Here is a 16,317-nt window from a genome sequence, read left to right as displayed (position 1 = left end):
TCAGGCATGAGTAGGCTTCCAGATTGCTATATTTACAATTTTAAAGCAATAAAATATTTGCGTTCAACTGATGCCTATATATAGTGCAGCATCATTTTAATTGCGGAAAAATGAGGATTTGAGAGGGGGTTTTAATCGGAGAATTTTGGATTTTCTTAACAGACAAAACCAGGATACCTGCTATTATGTCCTTAGAGAGGTTAGGGTCAAAGGTATTCACAAGTTTGAGATATCTAGGGTCTCACTTTATTCTGTCTTCCAATAAAGTCTCCTTCATTTTAGTTGCATCCTTTAGGTTGCATCATGCATGCAAATCAGATCTTAGCACTTCAAATTGAGCCCCTGGGGTGCACAGTTAGTGGCTATTGTTTTGGAAAAACAAAACAAAACTTTTTCCTGTCTGTGTCACAGCAGTTCTGTGGCAAAGGTAGGAATCAAATCCAGTTCTCCAAGATGGCCTCAATCATAAGACCACCTTTTCTTCTTCCATCAGTTCCCTGAATCATTTGTTTTGTATTTTCAAATTAATGCGATAAGTGACTCAGCAATCCTAAGTGCAATGGTATTATTCCTCATACAACTTTGATTCCTGATAGCGCAGTCTGTTCTGTGCACTGAATGAGGCATCAGCCTCATGGGGAAAAATAGCTTATTGCAGGGATAAGCAACCCCCAATACACGTGCCAGTTAGTGGCATGTGGAGACATTTTCCCCAGCACCTCAGGAGGCACGAGAGAAAATTGTTTTTAAAAAAAATTGTTTTAAGTTGCTGCTCTGTGCTCTCCAGAGCAGCCACAGGTGCCAGTGCTGCAGCAGGCACTAGGGGCAGAGTCAGAAGAACATAGGCAGCGACACTGTCTGTGTTCTTCTGATCCTGCCCCCTGTCCCCAGGCTGCATCCTCCAGCCTGGGCCCTGAAAGGAGCTGCAGGGGGGTGGGGCTGGGGCCCAGGCAGGCATTACACAGAGCAGCTGTGCTGGAGACTCCCAGCTAGTCGGTGAGCCCAGGGCTCAGGCGGACAGATGCCATCCCACCTGGGTGGGAGCAGCACCAGGGTGCTGAGTGCTGGAGCTGGGTGCTCAGGGCAGGGTCCAGGCAGCACAAGAAGCAGACTCAGGGAGGCACCACAGGCAGGCCAGCCCAGCCAGGCCCTTGGGAAGGCAGGGGCCAGGTAGTAAGCAGGGGCTGCTGCAGCGAGTGGGTGGGGGCACCCAGTAGCACCCGAGGCAGGGCCAGCCTCAGCGATCGACACCCCGGTGCTGTCCCCACCAGAGCGGGACAGGGAGTTGATCTGAGAGCCCCGACCTCGCCAGGGCTTCCCCTGCTCCAGGACTACAAGGGAGGCGTGAGTGTCCCAGCCCTGACAGCTGCTGCTGGAGTGTTGCTGCCGCCCTCTGCTGGACACTGCTCTGGACCAGCGGGGCCCAAGCTACAGCCAGTAGTGGTGGGAGACATTGGTGGCGAGGGACGCACCCTCCCCCCCCCCCCCCTTTTTTTCTCTCCTTTTTTCTCTCTTTTTTTCTCTCTTCTTTCTCTTCTTTTTACTTTCCCCTTTTTTGTTTCCTTTTTCTCTCTCCTTTTTCCTTTCTAATCTCTTCTTTTCTTTACTCCTTTCTTTTTTTCTCGCTCTCCTCTGCTTTTCTTCTTTTTTCTTTCTCTTTTTTTCTCTCTATCATCACAAAATGCTTAACACAAAAGAACACACAAGAACAAAGGTAGTATATGAAGTTTTTATTTTTTGTCACCATGCTTAGAATTGTTAGAAAACCTGTCTTCTGTTTTAAAAAAAAAAAGCAACATTTATGATTATTAACTATATTAATATGCAGTGTATCCTCCCATGTACCCCTATATCCCGGTTTTGTTTTTCTGGCATGCCGGCTCTCCGGCACCTTACAAGGTAGAGATTGTGGTTTTTTCAGCACTCCGGCTTATTGCATGATGATATAATTACAGAATACATGCAAAAGGAGAGGATCAGCAGATCATTTGAGACATGCAGTTTGAAAGATGGGCAAACATGCACATTTGTTAAAGTTTTCAGTTTTTTGGCATGTGGTCTGGTTAGTAGGGTATAAATTGACCAGTAAGGGTTTTAGGTTTTGTTGTCGTAGATAATTCGTTGCCATAAGCGGTAACAGTGCATTTCAGGTAGAGGTAGTCTACCCATGTCAGAAAAGCCATGTTGCCAATCTGGCAAGTAGTGCGTGTAGCTGCTATATTGGAATCCAAAATGGCTGCTGTGATTTCACATTTTGGTCAACATTTCACCCCCAGTAGTATTAGAAAATTAATTCCAGTGACAAAACCAACATGGTATGAATTGAAGAGATCAATCATAACATTTCAGTTGTGGGGTAGTCATTTTGGATTCGAAGATGGCTGACACATTAACATGTATATATCGACTCAATGCAATTTAAAAAACCTAGTAAATAACACTCTAATACTAAAACCTCACAAATTCAATTACTACAATTTTTATAGCAGACCTACAGTACTGGAGACATTATAATTCAGGCTACCTTACTTGTTTGAGATATTAAATAAGACAATACAATTTCTTTTTTATTTCAGAATATAGATAAGTCCGATTCATTGCCACTGAATTATGTATTATTAAACACGTACATATATTTGGCTCAAGGCAATACGCAAATGTAATGGTCTAATCCAGCGGTTCCCAAACTCTGACAGATTGTGTACCACCAATTTAAAACAGTACAGGCTTAAGGAGCACCAGCAAATTTTTCATACACGTAGGTAACAGACTATGTATTAAAACAACATCAAAACCTTTAGTATTCATAAAACATTGTTTTATAAGTTTATGGTAGTTGTATAAAACAGTTAAAAATTTAAAAATGTGATCACGATTAATTGTACAATTAAAATCACAATTAATTGCAATTAATTTTTTTTAATCATACAGCTAAAAACTCAGAATTATGCAGGTACCTTGTATGGTTGGGAAGTGGGGGTGGAGTTTGTAGGGGGTAGGAATTTGTGAAGGTGTGGGGGATTGGGTGTATGTGGGGGATTGGGTGTATGTGGGGTTTGGAGCCCGGGGGAGGGGGGGGGTCCCTGCATGCCCTGGCAGGATGCCAGGGTACTGTGGGTCAGGAGTGATGGGAAGCAGCAGGGCTTGGGAGGGCTGTGGTTCAAGAGTGACAGACACAGGTAGACTTATGCACGCACACAGACACGCACAGCACTCAGCAGTCTGTGGAGGGGAAGGGGCAGGGGGAGAGGGGCAAAGCAAGGGCCCCACAGTGAAGGAGGAAGTGGGGCAGGGGTAAATGGGACCCTGGGGCCAGGGCAGATCATTGGACCGAGCCACAGGAGACTTAACCAGGGGCATTTGGGGAGGCATGGCTCCCCACCATTATGCACACCCCAGGGCGGGCATAGGGGCATGTGCCCCCTAGCATGGGGCAGAGGTGGGCTGCATGCTGGCCACATGGCGTTGCCTCCGGACCTGTGCGGGATGCCACGTGCCTGCTGCAACCAGGTGAACAGAGCACTTGGTCAGTGCACAGTAGGCACTTGGTGTCCTGCGCAGATCCAGAGGCAGCAGCAACAGTAGCAGCAGCACGGTGCAGAGCCCAACGGGCAGCCTGCCTCCACCCTATGCACAGATCTGGATGGCATGTGCCCCCATACCTGCCCTGGTATGTGTAGTGATAGGTGTTGCTGCTCTTCCCTCCCCCCCACCACTCTGGAGCCACATGGGACACCATGTGCCTAATGCGTGATGTAGAGTGCAGCTCACCTCAGCCCTGCTCACAGATCTGGGGGGCACAGCTCCCACCCCTGCCATTTCACTGCCTTCAGTACTGTGTGGGATGCCGTGTGCCTGCCACCTCCTGGCAGACAGAGGCACTCAGACAGCGCATGGTAGGCACATGGCATCCCACGCAGGTCTGGAGGCAGCGCTATTTAGTGTAGAGCCCAGCAGGCAGGCTGCCTCCGCCCCATGCACAGATCTGGGGGGCACATGCCCCCCCATGCCTGCCCCAGGGTGTGCTCAGCAGAGGGAGCCCCCTGCCACTTTTGTGCCACAGGGACGGGGCAAGCTAGCCTGAGGGGAGAACTCCTGGGGAGCAGTGGGTTGCTGCTGTGCTCTGCACTGCACTACAGCTGCCTCCAGAGCTGCATGGGATGCTATTTGCCTGCCGCCATCAGGCAGGCAGAGGACACAGTGCAGCCAGTGCACAGCAGGCACATGGCATTATACGAGACTCCTGGGGCAGCAGCAGCATGCAGAGTGGAGCAGTAACCCGCCTGTGCCCCATGCACAGATCCGGGGGGCATGTGTCCTACATGCCTCTCCTGGCCTGCACACAATGGCGGGGAGTCCCCCCCCCACACACCCATGGATGAGCTGCCCGGGCTTTGACCATGCCACCACCTGCCCTCACCCCAGCACACTTACCTGCTGGGTTCCTGGCTGTCTGCAGCAGGCTGCTCCTGGGCTCTGGGTGTGTGAGGCCTCACCCACCAGCCTCTGTGGTACACATGCCACAGTTTGGGAACTGTTGGTCTAATGTATTGGTGATATAATAGTAATGCAATGATATATATAACATTAATACAGTAAGTAATTGCAGTTTTTCAGTTCTCTTCATCACTTGAATCTGTTTCTGAATACCTGTAGTTAAAATATGGATTGCAACATGCTGTCTCCTAGCACTTGCAGTTAGGAGTGCAGGGCATGTTAACCTGCTTGTGCGAGCACCCTGGTCCCTGGCATTCCATCTTGCACTTGCAGCTTGTCATCAAGAGTGTTTATGATGGAAACATAAGTCATTTTCAGCTTGCCAACTGCACTGGTCAGATGGTGGCAATGGTGGATTAGGTTCAAGCGCAGTTTGCCAAACAAGACTTTGATAATTGGCTGTATGTACATGGTGCACATAGGAGTTGTATGTAGGTGAAAGTTTATCCAGAGCTTTTCCTTGATGAAATAATTTCACCCTAACATGCAAAAGAGTCGTCAAAGATCTTGACAGTGGATACAGCAACATAACAAACTTCTCTGCACAACTGTACAAATCCTTATTAACATCAGGCCTACTTCCTAGACCTGCCAATAGATGTGAATGTTGAATGAACACTTTCCAAGCAGTTTTCTCAGCATGACCAGCTGAACTGGCTGGTGGTGTCACAACTAGTGACCCTCTGGAATCCAACTAGAGATGCAAGAGCTGGCTCAGGGAATTCTGATGCAATGTCATGAACTGGAATTGATCTTACTGGGTTGCTTCTCTTCATCCAAACCTTAGGGACAAGATTATACCATAGAAGGAGGACCGGTATGTCTGTGTCATCAGAGGAGAATACTGTACAGGAGTATCTCTGACTGACTGCATGTCTGCTGTGTAAGAGCATTCTTGTGTCTGCCACTTATTGCTGCGAATACTGCTGTGAAATGTTACATGAGCCAGAGTGCTCTGCTTTCCCATCAGCGAAAACACCAACAATCAGTATTCATTCACTTTGGAAACGTTGGCATGGTCCTTTAAGAAGTTCCTCACTTAAAAAAATTAACTAGGTTTTGTTTGCTGATAAGGATATAAAACTAGGCCATGATGCTGGTACCAGAAAAGATCTGCTAATGATTCTGTGAATTGGCCTAGTAGCTTGAATATTCTTGTGTCTGCGTTTATGGGTGGCGATACGTATTGATCAAAGACAACATTGACTTGATCGCATGTGTTGGTATCATTGGCAAACACTTGTTGCACAAAGGAATCAGCCAAATCTCCAAATGTTCATGCAAATTTCGGCTTTCCTATTGTCTGTACAAGAGCCATGGCATCAATAACAACAACTGATTTCTCAGAAGTAGCTTGTGGCAGAATAGTTATTGCTTTATCTCCAGTCAAGAGCCATGACAAGGCTGCTCTGTCAGCCACATTGAGCACTTCATCAAATTAAAAAAGTAATGGAGGGTATCCAGACAGCTTGTGCTGTCGGAGAGAGTACACATCAAACCTTCCACTTGCTGCAGCTGCTGCAAGTCGCCTTTGCTGGATCTTCTTTGCATTCTGTGTCTGTTTCATTTTGCTGCACTGTCCTATAGTTGACTTCACATCCTTGAAGTTTTTCAGTTTTGAAATGGAGGGTTTTCAGTTTTGCATAGAAGCTTTGAAGGTTTTCAGTTTTGCATAGAAGCTCTCGGTAGCATTTGCAGTAAGACATTTCTGGATAATGGTGTTCACAATTTCTCTTTGTCTTGTGCCTTCAGAATGTCTAATGCAGTATCTTCCTGCACAACATCTCCTGCAGAAATGCATAACAGCTCATCGCTGGAAACCTTAAACAAGTGGAACCTTTCAAACTGCTCTTGTAACAGCCTGACATCATTGTAATCTCATTTCAGTCGTGTCCTTTGTCTTTCATTATGATTGAAAGATGCTGTTTTATTGATCCCAAACATTTGATTTACCATCTCATTTAGGTGCGACCTCTTTCATTGTAGTTCAGCCCCATCGTTCTCTAACTGATTCATTGCGTGTTTACTATACCACTGGATATTTTGCAAACCTTGTTAATGTGCACTATTGCCTGGTCAGTTGAAATGTTTACAAGTGGCAGATTAGTTGTATTGACCCTGAATACTCCTTCCCTAAAGTCAGCATACATCATAGGAGCAAAATTTGCTAAATCCTTCATACATGCAAGATATACTGGGTTCCATCTCATGTAATTAGTATGATCATGCACAGCTATCAGCAGAAGCATTTCTTCAAAGGCACGTAAATCCTCATGCCAGTTTCCTTCATGTTCAGCCTTGATGAAACACAAAAGAGGTATTGATTACTTCCAAATAGTTCATCCAATATAGAACACCTTGATGAGAGTGTTCTTCCACAAATTCTTGAAGTAGTGACAGTTGTCAGCAGATGCAGATGTACTAACAGTTTTCACCACACTCCTTCCCTCTTAGTCATCGTTTCTGAATGCAACAGCTTTGCTACTGGAAAATTGGTCAATGACATCATAATCTAATCCTTTGCTTGAACTAGACAACCAATGTGTTTGTTTATCAGAATATGTCCTATTACTTTGAATGTTATTTTGTATGTTCTGATGGCATGGTTGTACAATTTTCCTTTTATTATATTGGTGGCGGTGTTTTCTGAAAATAATCTGCTTTCTGTCCAACAGTCTTCCAAGTCCTGTAGTGGTGAAATGCTGACCAATTGCTGTTAAGTAAACCATGATGATATATAAGCCTCCTAATCAAATGATTACTCTTTCAGTCTCTTCTGGATGAGTGCATGCGTGTTCATTTGCTTTGCAATTCAGTGTCTGATCGAATGTGCACTGTTGTACCAGGTGTCTTACAATTATTTTGCATTGCACGATTGCAGTCCAAATGGTGTTGTACTGAGTTGTTGGTGCAGGCAGCATGGGACAAAATCCAACGATCAATGGTGGTGACATAGCATCAGAAAAAAATGTGTTAAACGCTCTCCATCCTGGTATGGGAATGGTCTTCTGGTTGTTGGCTGATGTTCTTCACAGACATCTGTTGAACAGCTGAGTTGTCAAGCTTTTCATTCATGTACTACCTGTAGTATGGATGGGTGGTTTCAATGACTCATTACAGGTCGTCATCACTGGAATGACTTTGTTAAATTCGGGTGATGCATCTATTTTGTTGGTGCTTTCTTCAATCTCAGCTAGTTTTGATTGTCCTCTTTGAAATGCTACAGTTTGTGTTGTACAAAATGTTTGCTTTCCATCCAGTGTCTCCTCCAAGATGTTGATTTTTGTCTGAGGAAAATTGAACAAAATGACCAGGAATGAGATTCCTTGAGAGAATTCCACTTTCCCAAAATTCTTAAGTTTTTCTCAGCAGTGATGGTCTCAGTGGAACCAACTGTATCGTACATACAGTATGCTGCATCCAACAACGTGGAGACTACCAGTTTCTTAGATCTAGTTGTTTGATGCATCGGCAAACCTAACTCAGCATGTTTTGGTGTTAACTTTTTGCCCCTTGATTGCAGGTAAACTAAATCCTGACACACATTTAGTACATCTCTGTCTAGATTCTTATCTTGTGCGTGACTTTCAACATCTAAGTCGTCTTTGTCATCTTCCAAAATGTAATGGATCTATGTATAAAGGCTCTCGGGAACATATTTTTGGGCTTGCTCTTCATTCAGATTTCTGTATCCCCTCATGCCAACTATAACTTTCAGATCTGCTTTGATCTAAAAACAGGAACATAGTGTAAGTTTTGTGCGTCTGAAAACTCTTCTCTGAACAGGCCAGCAATCGCCGCTTCATTTATATGAAAAGTTACAACTGCTCATACGGCCTTACCAATTGTCACAGTTTGGAAGACAAGGAGGGGAAATTTGCATTTCTTTGGTGCTGAAACTGAATGGTTGTGTTGTAGTAAGTCTGAAGCTGTTGCTTCATTTGCTTCAATATGGTCAAAAGATGTTCACCATCTTCATCTTCTAAAGTGCAGTATCAAGTATCTTTCAGACTGTGTGAACTTTTCCCATCTAGTTCATCAGTCGCTTAACACCATGCACCTGCTTCAGGAGAAAGAAGAATAACTTTTTGTGCAATCTCCACATGCAAATGGGAACACGTTGTTACTTCAGCCTGCCTCCAGGATAGTAACGTATCTCAGCAGCTATAAGATCCTTGACACCAATTTGGCAATGCGACACTTCATTCTTCTCTGCCAGCTTGTGTATTGCATTGGCTGATTTAAACAACAACACTTGACTCAGTCTCTTCTTATTAGAATGTTTCTGGCAGAATATGCACATCTTCCAGTGAACTGCTGGAGTAGATGATCTACTTGATGTCCTAGCATGTTCTTCACTTGATGTTTTTGGTAGGATTTTCCTTTCATCTTCTACCTTGCATGACTTTGTTACCAGTCTCTTAATATGTCATTTGTTTGTAAGAGAACTATAGAAAGAACAGTTCCAGTTGAGGCTTTTGGAATGTTGCAGTGCAGGATCAACACAACGTGATAGTCTGTCAAGAATACTGCCTTAACAGGTGTCAAATTTGGTAACTTCTCCATGTTGAACAGGTGCCTTGTTTATTCACGCAGTTCCAGCTGATGTGCTTTGGATAATGATTGACTGTGAACCTACTTTGAGATGTATGATGCACCTTGTAGGTTCCGAGTCATACCTCCTGCACTTTGCTGAACTCAGTGATGCTATTGGCTCCATTGTAATGTTTGCTTAAAGGCGAGTCTCTTGTCAACAATCTCTGTTGGAGCTTTTCATGTCAAGGTAATGTGGAACAGAACAGAGTTGAAGTACAATTTTGCAACCTTTTGGGTATAATAATGAAGAAAACTAAATTCTTGGCAGCCATCTTGGAATCCAACATGGCTACCACGATGGCAATGTTACGAGTCATCCTTGTTCATACAATCTTGGTTTTGTCATTGAAATTACTTTTCTAACTCTCCTAGGGGCTGAAATGTTAACCACAAAATGTAACTTCATGGCAGCCATTTTGGATTCCAATATGGCAGCTACACGCGCTACTTGCCAGATTGGCAGCATGACTTTTCTGACATGAGTAGACCACCTCTACCTGAAAGACACTGTTGCTGTTTTTGGCAATGAGTTGCCTACCAGGTCACATCTTTTACCCTTCTTTTTTTTTATATAAGGAAAGCATAGAAGTTTGCTAAGGGATTCAGTACTATTCTTGACTTATAGGCCCCCAAAGACATGGTCTGTCCACTCCAATGTAAAAGAGTATTTGAGTGGCTCATCCCAGAAAGGGAATAGTTTCCTAGTGAGTTAAGTGTTTTCAGTCAATATTAGATATTGAATTATAAAATGGATGCTCCTTTGAAATAGCAAAGATGAGAAAGTCCTGGAAAACAAGTGGGTAAAGGACAACCCTCCAGGACCTCTTTTGATATGAAAACTTGAAGTATCACTGAAATGTACTTTTGAGGTCTCTTGCCTTTCATAACCCCTTGACTTCTTCTACAAGCATTTTACAAACAAGAGTGAGGTGAGTTCTAGTAGATATGTAGTGGCAAAAGGATACTGAAATGGCTAAAACTCTCCTAGTTTACACCATTTCATTGTGTGTGACACTCCTTTGTTAAATTGTTTAAAGTTTTATGACAGAGAAGTCCTAGTAGGAGTGAATTCAATGAGGTTAAGGTGTGTGGTGTAGGAAAGTGTGAAACCGCTTCAGGGGGGGAAAAAATTGGAGTCATTTGGATTAGTTCTTTTCATTAACATTCAGCTGAGTTACAGGAATCCTTGTGACCCCTTATTAGGTTCACTGCAAAGACCAGTGAACTGAGGTAGATGCTTTTTAGTTTTTTTCCATTAGACTGCCTCAAATATTTTAGTACATACAGTGTTGCATATCAAGGCATAAGGACATTTCAAAACTGGTAAATCTGTGACATTTTGTGAGTTGTTTGGATAGCAAATAATACACGTAAGAGGCTGGCCACTGTACATTCTGAATACTGGTTTTAGTTTTTGTAGTTAACCTTCTTACCAGCAGATGGAGTTAGAGAATATTACTTTAGAATCTGACAAACCATCCATTCCTCAGCTGTATCCAGACGGCCTGAGCTTTCTCAATTCTGTTTTTCTACCATTGGTGAAAGAAGCTTTTTCTGTGATTTTTTTACTGCAGTTTCTTGGTGTTATATAGTAAACTGTTTGTTGGATTATGGTGGTCAGACTCCAGATGTATCTCTTTGATTTTCCTAATGTGATTTTGAAAGGAGAAATGACAAAGTAAGGGAGGCTTTTATTTGACAAGGGTTATGAAGCGGTGGAAAATGTATAAATATAGTCTTCACATCTACAAAAATTGAGCAGTTATACATGCATCTTTGTCCTCTTCAACGTACCAGAAATCCAGCACATCGGAGTGGACTCGATTAATTAAGTCTGTGAAGTATGCAAGCTGATGCGCCTGGCGCTGCTTCGCATACATTTGTATAAATGGCGAAATGTGCATCAGCACACAGAAAATGGCGGCAGTGCACTTTTGAACTAAAACACCTTTAATGTGTGTTAGTTGAAAAGTGCGCTGCTATCATTTTCTGTGCACTGATGCACATTTTGCCATTTATACAAATGCTTGCAATGCAATGCTGAGTGCTTTTGAAAGCGCCCAGCACTGAAGCACATACATGTATCCAAATGCCCATTGTTGTGAGGGGGAAAAAAATGCAGACATTTATTTTTTGAAGAGTTACTTCCTTACCATTAATTGAGAAGTTGTCAAATTGAATAGCAACCGGTGATGGCCCTGGACTCCTCACAGCTCATAGATATGCACTTTTTAACAGAAAGCTGGCAAAAAAAACTCCCTTCCTTCTGTGACTGGCCAGAGAATGGTGCATCATCTTATTATACAAGTGCTGGTTTAGAATGGTCAGTACCTTGACCTCCAGTTTGAGTAGTTGCATCTTGTTAGATCTATATTTGAGCATTCAAAACTTTAAAAGATCTGAGAAATAATCCAGTTTCCTTCCATACCAGCTGACAAAAGCATACTACGTGGATATTCTACTCAATTGTCCCTCGTACCTTAGAATGCACCTCTGAGGTCACCTTTCTTTGACAGCTGTGTTTCTCAGGAATTATGAAATTGTTCAAAACAAAATTTAAGTATGTAAAAAATTTAATTTTTATTTGAACCAGACTAGAACCCAGAACTTTTTGCTGGAGAGAATTAGAATGACCACATATTTCTGCCTTAGAAACAAAGTGTAGAAAGTCACTCTCTGAACTAAATGTTTCCACATCTGTGGTGGGGAGAGAGAGAAAGAAGAGAAGTTCTGAAACTAGCGAGAGTGGAGTGGTAGTAGGAAAAGAAAGAAGGTGGTAATACATTAAAAACCAACCCTTATTTTATCTTTTGGGAAGAAAGGAGGAAAATTAGTCCACTAACTTCTTCCAACTGCTGCAAGATACCCATGTACTATTGAAATATGTGCTCTTTAATAAGGAGAGGTAGACATTGTTTGATTTAAAGGGTTTAAATAATTTTCTGTTATACAGGCTATTGAAAACTAGAATGATTTCATCTGTCATCTCCATAGTGGTACTAAGGAACTTTTTCATTTCCGTTAAATTAAGGAGAGCATGCTTGTTTGCATTTGTTGCTCAGTAGTTTAGGAAGTTTCTGTTTCAGAAGTAAAATGAAACTGATACTTATACACTTCTTTCTAGCTTGCATGGTTTCTATGGAGGAGTTAGCAGTAGAGGAAGTTTATATATTCCTACATTTATAGGGAGCTGACCAATGAAAGCCCCAACACTGTCAAGACACTGCAGCTTCCAAAGTGTCACTGAGCACCTTGATTAACTTGGCTTTGGGTTCAACAACAGAAATGGCTGTCTTTTGCAGGTCCTAGTATTTTTCCAGAAAGGCCTATATGAAGGACCTCTTTCCTACACACTATCGAGTGGAGTTAGCATTTTGGTGTGGTTTTTTTGTTTGTTTGTTTTGTTTTAGGCTTACCTAGAAAGTATCCTACCAGTTTGTCAGTTTTCAGGATGACAGTAATTTGGTTGCTGAGTTTTGCCTGGTATCCTGAAGTAATGTTAACTTACTGAGTTTGCTTTTTTCCTGCCTTCTGAGTCTTTATCCATAATCTTGTTCCTACTTTGAGTTTAAGAAAGTATTTTTAATGAGTGTTTTACTTAGTGGAGCTACTGGAAATTAGACATGTTTTCTTTAGTTGGCTTTTACTGTGGGTCTTTTTTGAGTAATCTAGATCATTTGTAGGCAAGTTTGCAGTTTTCCCCAAGGTTAATTCGAATTAACTTATAATATGTTTAATCTATAGAGAGGGTATTTTCCTGTGTTCATAGATCCATAGATGATTAGGGGCTGAAAGGGACCTTGCAAGGTCATCGGGTCCAGCCCTCCTGCACTGGGCAGAAAAGACAACTGGGGTCAAGTGACCCCAGCGAGGTGACTGTCCAGTCTCCTCTTGAAGATTTCCAGGGTGGGTGATTGCACCACTTCTGGAGGGAGTTTATTCCACATTCTGGACATCCTAACTGAGAAGAAGTCTTTCCTAGTGTTAAGCCTGAAATGGTCTTCCAGCAGTTTGTGGCCATTACTCCTGGTTTTCTCCAAGGGTGCCCTGGTGAACATTTGTTTGCCAAGCCCTTGATGTATTCTCCTGGTATAGTGTTAAGCTCCTACGGGGTCCCCTCTCAGCCTTCTCTTTTTTAGGCTGAAGAGAGGTTGAGGCACTGGTGGGACAGAGGTCTTGCTTGCTTGCTTGGGTCCTTAAGTTCTTCAGTGTTAATCTTCCATCAGCTTTGCTTCTTTTGCAGCCATAGTTCAGGAGCCAGTTTGAGTGACATAATCAAGTGGATGAGTGACTCAGTGATCAGTCCATCAATGCATAGCATAGCTCGGGTGATGCAAACATCTTTGTGATCCTGGACACGAATGATGACACATTCAGTCAGGTGCCAGTGCTTAGATTGTGGGTGTTGCCGTGATGCCTTGTTCCTGTTTTTCTGCTGAAACAGGGTGTTGGTGATGGTGAGTCCATTTTCTGCACATTTGGTCAAAAGGAGGATGCCACTGGAGTGACCTTTCCTATTCCTTCCTTTCCAATGGTTCTGTTTCAGAGGTTAGAATCCCTTCCTACTCTGACTTTGAAATTACTGAGAAGAATAAGTCCATCTCCTTCTGGAACATCAGAAAGGACTTGATCGAGGTTGACACAGAATTCCTTCTTGGTTTCATTGGCAGCGTCAAGGGGCGTATGTACTGATGACGGTGCCATATTGGCTCCCTGCCAGTTTAAGATAGAGAATCACAAGGCATTCATTAATTCTGGTAGGGAACTCACTGAGTTAATTTATGAGTTCATTCGTAATGGCAAAACCATCTCCATGAAGTCAGCGTTCTCTTTCCCGTTTATCCTTCTAGAAGCAAGTACAGCCACCTATGTGTTCTTTGAGCTGCCCCTCTCCGGGTCTCGCTCAGTGCAGGTACATTGATGTTGCTTGGCCTGAGTTCTCAGGCTTTGCTGGCAGTATGGCACTCTGGGTATGCACTCTTAGGGTTGTCCATGAGGGTCCTAATGTTCTAGGTCCCAAAAATGATGCATCTTCACTGGCATTTTTGACTGCAGTAAAGGTGATCCCACTGGATTCTTAGATTTAGAGGCTGGAAGGGACCTTACAGATCATTGAGTTCCTTCCCCCCCCCCCGCTTTAGGCAGGAAAGCAACTGGGGTCTAGTGACCCCAACGAGGTGACTGTCCAGTCTCTTGAAAACCTAACCTCCAGGGTAGGTGACTGCACCACCTCTGGAGGGAGTTTATTCCACAAAAATTGCACGAATAGAAATCAGTTTGTGGAAAGGTTGATGTCATCTGTATATCTTAGTGATTCCTTTTGACAATTAATAAAGCCAAATTGAAGGTTTTAACATTTAACACTGAAGACAATGAAGATACAGTTGGGAAGAAATACAGATACTGTATGAAGCTATGTTTAGGGCACCTTTTCTAGGCCCCCTTCCCACACAGAGTGAGCAGAAAGGATCCTGAAGAGGGCTGCTCAGTCAGTTACAGCTGCTGAATTGCACTCCTCTGTCTAGTCTAAGTGATAGACAGCCTTCTTGTAAGTGCTGTGTTTATGCCAGTTCATGACTAGGAGCTTTCAGACCTCACAGTCCTGCTCCCATCACTGTTAGCTGTTCACCAAAGGGCTTGAGGAATGTGCTAGAAAAGCTGTTTTAATGGAAGACATCTCTGCATGACTTCTTTTATTATGGAGAGGCTGCTGCACATAAGCTTCCACATGGCTCTTGACAGAATGTGACCTTGATCCAATGACAAGGAGATCAAGACAACTGGGGATTTTGTTCTGCTGTAGCCTTCATTCACCTTCACAGCTGTTGAGATTCTAACATCATCTTCTGCCTGCTCCACCACTGCGAACTTGTAGACCCATGGCTGGTGGCTGGGCAGACTTATTATAGTGGCAACCTGTGCTCACCATGTCACAGCACCATCAAAGGATATATCTGACTTTTCAGGAGGGAAAGCATTGCTATCTGCTGTCCTCACCAAATCCTAGTGGTGCTGCCGCTGCTTGATCCACAACTGCTTATTCATTAGAGTTAACCCACTTATTTCACAGCTAACCTTCCCTGAAGTTCATTCTACTATCTGCCACCTGTGGACACACTGGGTAGCAGTACAGCTTTGCTTCACAAAGTGAATGAACTAAAACTTTAGTATTAGACCTGTCAGTAAAGAACTAACCAACAAGAGCCCTTGATGGTGAAATCTATTCATGATATACTGTGGTTTTTTGTTTTTTAACTAGGTCCATAAGGTTAGTTATAATTCCATTTTTAGACACTTAAATAATTTGGCCTGCTTTTCAGGTGGTGAATGTGCTCATCTCCTATTATAATTATGATAATTTAATAAATGATAGAGGTGCACCTATGCATCAGTCCGATATCGGATCAGTATCAGAAATCAGCCTGAAGTGACCAATAATTGGGCCGATTAAATGCGTGCGCTTCTCTGGGGGGGGTGGTGAACAGCCAGGTCCCATGCTTTGGGGGGCCCCATGGAGCTGAGACTCCACCAGCTTCACGCCCGGCCACTCAGCACCCCTGCTGCTGAATCCGCTGCCGAATCTGGCATGTCCGGCCACTTGATCCACCCCCTCCCCACCGAATCTGCTGCCAGCTTCCTTGCATCTGGGGACAGGGCCCCACACACGGCTTCCTGCAGTGAGGGATGGGGAGGGGGCAGGGCCAAGCAATGCTCAGCTGGGGTAGGACAGGGCACAGGATAGAGCTGTGGCTCATCGGGGGGGGTGCCTCCTGCCATTGCACGCACCCCAGGAGGGCATGGGGGAGGCATATGCCCCCAGATCTGCACAGGGCAGGGGGCTATAGCTGCAGGCTGGAGCCAGTGCTGTGCCAGGCTGTTCTTGGTGGGGGCTGGGCTCAGGGTGGGTGGCGGAGGTGCTGGGAGGGGAGCTATGGAGGGGGCTGCAGCTACCACAGATTTTGCTGCAGCACGCTGTGCCACCCCCCTCCCCTCCCCCCCCGTAGCCCCACTCCCTGTACAAGATGGGCAGCAGCAGTGCTGGGAACAGGGCTATGGGAGGGCTACAGCAAAATTTTGAGTGGCTACAGCCCCCTCCGTAGCTCCCCTCCCAGTGTCACCACTGCCCACTCTGATCCCAGCTCCAGCCCACAGCTGCAGCCTGCCCTGCCCTGCCCCCCACCCCCATGAGCTGTCCTGCACTCTGCCCCACCCAACCCTGGCTGG

At 44.2% G+C, this 16,317-nt stretch overlaps 1 protein-coding gene across 5 annotated transcripts in view; it reads left to right on the top strand.

Annotated features, from left to right (window-relative positions):
- Positions 1-16,317, top strand: part of CREBBP (CREB binding protein) — a 181,723-nt gene that overhangs the window by 77,776 nt on the left and 87,630 nt on the right. The window lies entirely within an intron of this gene.

This window comes from Alligator mississippiensis, chromosome 13 (assembly GCF_030867095.1).
Source record: "Alligator mississippiensis isolate rAllMis1 chromosome 13, rAllMis1, whole genome shotgun sequence".
In the NCBI taxonomy this organism is placed as follows: Eukaryota; Metazoa; Chordata; order Crocodylia; family Alligatoridae; genus Alligator; species Alligator mississippiensis.
Note: the sequence above shows the minus strand (reverse complement) of the source record. Positions and strands in the feature narration are given on the sequence as shown.